The following is a 5,217-nucleotide window of genomic DNA, read 5'->3' on the forward strand; positions in this document are numbered from 1 at the left end:
GTGAGACACTGTCCCAGGCTGCCCGCTGTGCCGGTGGCTGCGTGAGACTGCCAAGGTCAGCACGTCTTGTCCAAGTGTCCTTTGAGCGTCCACCACCACGGCCTGCAGTGTCAGGGCCTGGCCAACCGTGCAAGAAAAGGCACCTACTAATGACAAACAGATGCTTAATAATGCAGGTCCCCCAGCCTCAACCTCCCAGTGTGGTCTCAGCTCATGGTGAACCCTCTAGGGAATCTTCTGGTGGTCAGAAGGACGCACCATCAAGGATTCTTGCTGGAAGAGTCACTGTTTCCTACTTGCAACTAGATGGAGCTAATTCAGGGGAGTGGAAGGGGCACTCTGTAAACACAGCCACGTATGCCTTGGGTGGCGGCACCAAAGAAGTCTCCAGGAGGCCGTGATGGTTACTTGTTCCCGTCTGCCCCAGAATTAGCACCAATTTGCCCAAATGAGACAATGCTGAGGAAAGAAGGCTGCAAAAGAGTCCCATGTTGTCTTGCCACTGGCAATCTCTGGCTTGTCTGGGGAAAATTGGTTCAGGAGCTTACTCTATATTAAGTTGAGAGGGAAAAGATAACCTTTCTCGGCTTTCCTAACCCAGAGTGTAACTCGGGCATGCCAGGGTGAGGCCCAAAGCTGGCTCGTCAGCAGTGATGGAGAATGTAGAGTCTAAATTTGGATTCAGACAGCCCTGAATGCTCACGCCTCTTCTCCAACTTACTAGCTGTGAGAGCTCACAGCACTTGTAGCCAGTTTGAGTCTCTGTAAAGTGGGATGATAATACCTCCACCCCCTCCACGGGGGAGGACAAAATCAGCTAAGTCAAGTAAAAGCACTCACACGGGGTCTGATAGGCAGGGGCTGTGCAGCGCCTGGGGACTTCTCTTTTCTTACCCTCTGTTGCTAGGTTTTACTGCCAACATTGGAAACAGACAGCTTGGTGAGCAACAAGTAGACGATGACCTCTCTCTTGCCATAACCACCGTCACCAGCACCAGCAGCTTGATTCTCTTCAGAAGTGCTACCAAGGATGTCGACAGTGCAGGGGTCTCCAACTCTTCACATACTCATTTACTTATAACTGCTCAGCCAGGCTTGGCCGTCTTGCTTAGGTAGAATGTTTCTCGGAGAGGCTATGTGGAGGACACTTAGGTTGTCTTCTGCCCAAATAAACCACCAGTAGGACCCCATGGAATTAAGACCATAGGTCATAAAGCATTTCAAATGTCTTGCCCTAAGCTCATCAAAATATTTTGACTCCTCTTTCTTCAAATGACTCACAGGCATGATTCCTTAGCACAGGGCCAACCTAACAGGTTCTGTGTAAGCCAGACCATAGGAAGCAGTAGTGCCATTTTGTGGTCCTGGGGAAGCTTTTAAATCAATCTTTCCATTACAGCCATGATATCCCAAATCATACTCTGGTAACACGCTCTATTTCTGTAGATTCCAGTAATAGCTACTGAATGCCGTCTCTATTCTGTTTCCACCCAACCCAGTCCTGATACTGATACTATCTAGACTTGGCACAGGCTCCACAAGTTGAGTGCAGAGTTCTCCACAGGACCGCCCTCCCTTCAGATGCTAGTCACAAGCCCCCCAGGGATTCCCAAGGCCAACCACTCATGGGTCCAACTGGCTACAAATCTGGAGGTTCCATGACTCCCTCCAGTTTGATAATTCACAAGAATGACTCACAGAACTCAAGAAAGTGCAAAATTATGATTACAGTTGTTTTTGAAGAGAGCTTAGGACAGAACTCAGCTTCTGTGCCCTCTCTCCATGGGGCAAGACTGTGTCTACCCTCTGGGCACTTCTATGAGTTCACCAACTGGGAAGCTCCAATGAGCCTTGATGTCACAGTTTTTACTGGAGTTTCATTATGAAGACAAGATTGATCTTAATTTCTCTCCTCCCCAGTTCCTAGTTCCCCCAACCCACCCTCCCCTCCAGGTCAGGTTGGGCCAAAATCCAACACTCTAATAGCAGGGCTGGCCTTTCTGATGTCCAGCCCGCATCCTGAAGCTTTCTAAAGGCCCACATGAGTCATCTCATTAGCTTAACAAAGACACTTCTATCACTTGGGAAATTCCAAGGGCTCTGTGTATCAGGAACCAGGGACAAAGACCAAATATATTCTTTATTATATAATAATCTCTCATGATTATTTACAAAACATAAGGGCTTTGAGTTGAAGTTTTTTCCTTTGGGCAGTGGGAAATCAAGTGATTTCTTGAGCAGCTACTATGGGCCATAAATAATATACATGCTGAGAGCTGTACTTTTGGAAGATAATTTAGACAATTGCATGGAAGGTGGTCTGGCTGAAGTGAAGACAGGAAGGGGGAGACTAGGAAGGAGGCAGTCACCCTTGTGTAGCCATAAAGCAATGAGAGCTAATGTAGGGGAGCACAAGTGGAAATGGAAAATCTGGGGGACATTTGAGAGAGGCTTTGAAGGAAGATTTCAACTTGCCATCTAACTTTTTTTGTTTTCATTTTTATAGAACATCTATTAATCTTTATGTGATTTGACAAAATCTGCATTATTAAAAGACGGCTAATAAAATTTAGGCTTATATCGAATCTGACATATTAAGTTCTATAGTATCTAGAATATTATGTAAGAAATGAGGGGAAAACTGAGGTGGAAACAGGATAAAAGCATCATTATATCTGCAGGTGTGGTCCATAGTGCGCAGCACATAAAAATAATCCTAGAAAAAATGCAATTGACTTACTTGGATGAAGCGTTTTTCCTTTTGGGGAAAGGAAGAGGGGGCAAAGAGGGGCAAGAATTCAAAGGCATAAGCAGAATGGTTTCTCCATTTCAAAATGGTAATAAAATATTTAGATCATTGCTCTAGGGCACCTTTGAGAAAAAGAACACCTTGACCAGAGCAGGTTCATTGCATAATTCTTTAGTAATATGTCCAATTTTCAAGTAATGGAGAGGACCTAAAGAATAATTTTACTTTAACTGTGGCTATCTATTTCTCTTCTCGCCCTCTGGGGGTTGATCTGTTTCAGCATCACATGGACTCTTCGGTACACAGTTTCTAGAAAACCAGATTCTTACTCTTGAAACACCTTTGATAAAGGAATCATCAAGAATTTTATCTCCATACAATCAGGGCTAAAATGAACTCCCCTTTCTGTAGCCTTATTTAAGGCTCTTCAGTGCAGGTGGCTCATGAAGATTTCAATTCCTTTATTTAGAGGACAGCAGGTACCACTATAATCTTCTATTGCTTTATACTGAACCCTTCTGATTCCTCTATTTGCTTTTTGTTTTAATTGTTCTATTGTACTGGTGACAGCCTCCTCTTATTGGCCACTCTAGCTCATCTCCTTCAGGGAAACCTGACCATGTAAATACCTGTTTAAAGTTCTTCCATCTACTTCCTGTTTCATATGGTAAAACAGAGACCTCATCTAGTCAGTAATATTGAATTCGATGTTTAGCATTTTCTTCAGTCCGTGATTCAATAGAAGTTTTGTTTCTGAGAATTATTTTCGTCTGGCTACAAAATGACATCCCAACAGCTATGGTTGTTCCCAAAGCTAATCCCAAGGCAAACAAGCTGCCTATAAGTGCCACTAATTCAAAGGGAATAATTGGAAGAGGATCTCTCCGGGCTGCCTTCCTCAGTCTTTACCGTGTTCCATCCAAAGGAGAGCCAATTGTAAAGCCATGTAAACATAGTCATAACAAAAATGAAGGCAGCATGAATGCAACCCAGCGGTGCTAAAAGGAGATGCGGGGTGAACAAGGCATGACTTTGGTAACCAAACAGTTGTTGACCCAAGGACAGTGATGGTCCAATTTCATCACACATCTGTTGCACCTTCTGTGGCGATGCAACTGTGGTGACTTATATGCGTGGCAACACTTTACTATCTTGAGCATTTTCAAGTTTCCACCCCAAAGGGGCAAAGCCAGGACCAATAAACTAGCATGGAGGTCATTATAAAGAATTTTATAATTTATAATTTATCAACATGATAAAATGAAGTCATGCTTCCTCCCGTTGTGTGTCAAGACCAAAACCGTGACAGAGTCAATCTTGGCCATGATAGAACGTGCTGCTATGTCACCAAGGGCTATGATGAAAACTCAGTGACATAGTCTCTGTCATTCTTGGAGATTTTCAACCTTGATAACTGCTTAGAATGTACCTGGTTTGGTGAGAAAGAATGAATGCGTTCCTACTTTTAGAAAATCACACATCTCCTTGTTCTGTGCCACGTTTCCATGTGCCACAAATTCATGTGTGTTCCTGCACTGTCATGCCTTCAAGTCATGGGACGTTAATGCAGCGTATGCCATTTTCACTGTTACACATGCAGAGTTCTGTATCTTAACCAGGAGAATCCAGTATCTTGGCTTGAAACCCAATCTCGGTCTGGTCCCTGGTGCCCACCCCTCGGCCATGTAATTCCAGGGCAACGTGGGCTCACCCAGAACAGGTCTTCTCCTCAGATAACTCTGTCATGGGTACCTCCGTCCAGCGCAAGCAGAAAGCAAATCCTGGTTGTGAGAGGCTAGAAGGCAGGCCAAGCTGCGAGCAGTCTGTCTTTCCACCAGTGCTCCCCATTTTGTCTTCATTACAAAATACAACATGATGACCAGAGAAAACTATGGGAAGAGTTAAACTACTTGCTAAAGAAATCCAAGGAATCTTGATAAACAAACTGGCTTCTTTGCGATGAACAGAGCTTTGTGTTCTGAACATTAAAAACTGACAGAAAGATCTTAATATTTTACCTCCTGAGCAAGCTTCAGCACCTCTGTCCTGATTTTTAATGCCATATTTCTATTATTCTTCTGAACAAAAATGTTGCCTCCTCTTGTCTTCGAATGGCTGACCTATTTCTGCTTTAAAATGAACATTGTCAGTTTTTACTCTTCAAACAGACTTTTGAAATGTGTTCTCTTTTGAGTACAAGGCCCTCCCTCCCCTTGTAGATCACAAATTCATGAAGCAGCCGGGGGAATGTTGGGATGAGCCCCTGTATAAATCATGGGGCAGAGAGAACCTGTAACACTGATGTGTTAAAACTGGTTATTTCTTCAGTCATGCAGATTTCGGTAAACAATAAAAGCACTATTTGAAAATTCTGTGTGTACTCTTTTTTCCATAATGTTAATTAAGACACTGAATCACTCACATCAGCAGAAGTTCTGCAACAGGCTGGAAATTTTACATAAGAATTT

At 43.6% G+C, this 5,217-nt stretch overlaps 1 protein-coding gene and 1 pseudogene across 48 annotated transcripts in view; one reads left to right on the forward strand and one right to left on the reverse strand.

Moving 5' to 3' along the window:
- Positions 1-1,243, forward strand: part of LRRC8B (leucine rich repeat containing 8 VRAC subunit B) — a 50,886-nt gene extending 49,643 nt beyond the window's left edge. For all 48 annotated transcript variants that reach the window (XR_006584478.1, XR_006584485.1, XR_006584489.1 and 45 more), the window contains one exon: positions 908-1,243. The gene's annotated coding sequence lies outside the window, so the exon portion shown is untranslated. The remainder of the gene's footprint in view (positions 1-907) is intronic.
- A 1,661-nt stretch (positions 1,244-2,904) lies between these two features.
- LOC101094437 lies at positions 2,905-3,838 on the reverse strand (annotated as a pseudogene).
- Positions 3,839-5,217: the final 1,379 nt, after the last annotated feature.

The sequence above is a fragment of the Felis catus genome, chromosome C1, assembly GCF_018350175.1.
Source record: "Felis catus isolate Fca126 chromosome C1, F.catus_Fca126_mat1.0, whole genome shotgun sequence".
In the NCBI taxonomy this organism is placed as follows: Eukaryota; Metazoa; Chordata; class Mammalia; order Carnivora; family Felidae; genus Felis; species Felis catus.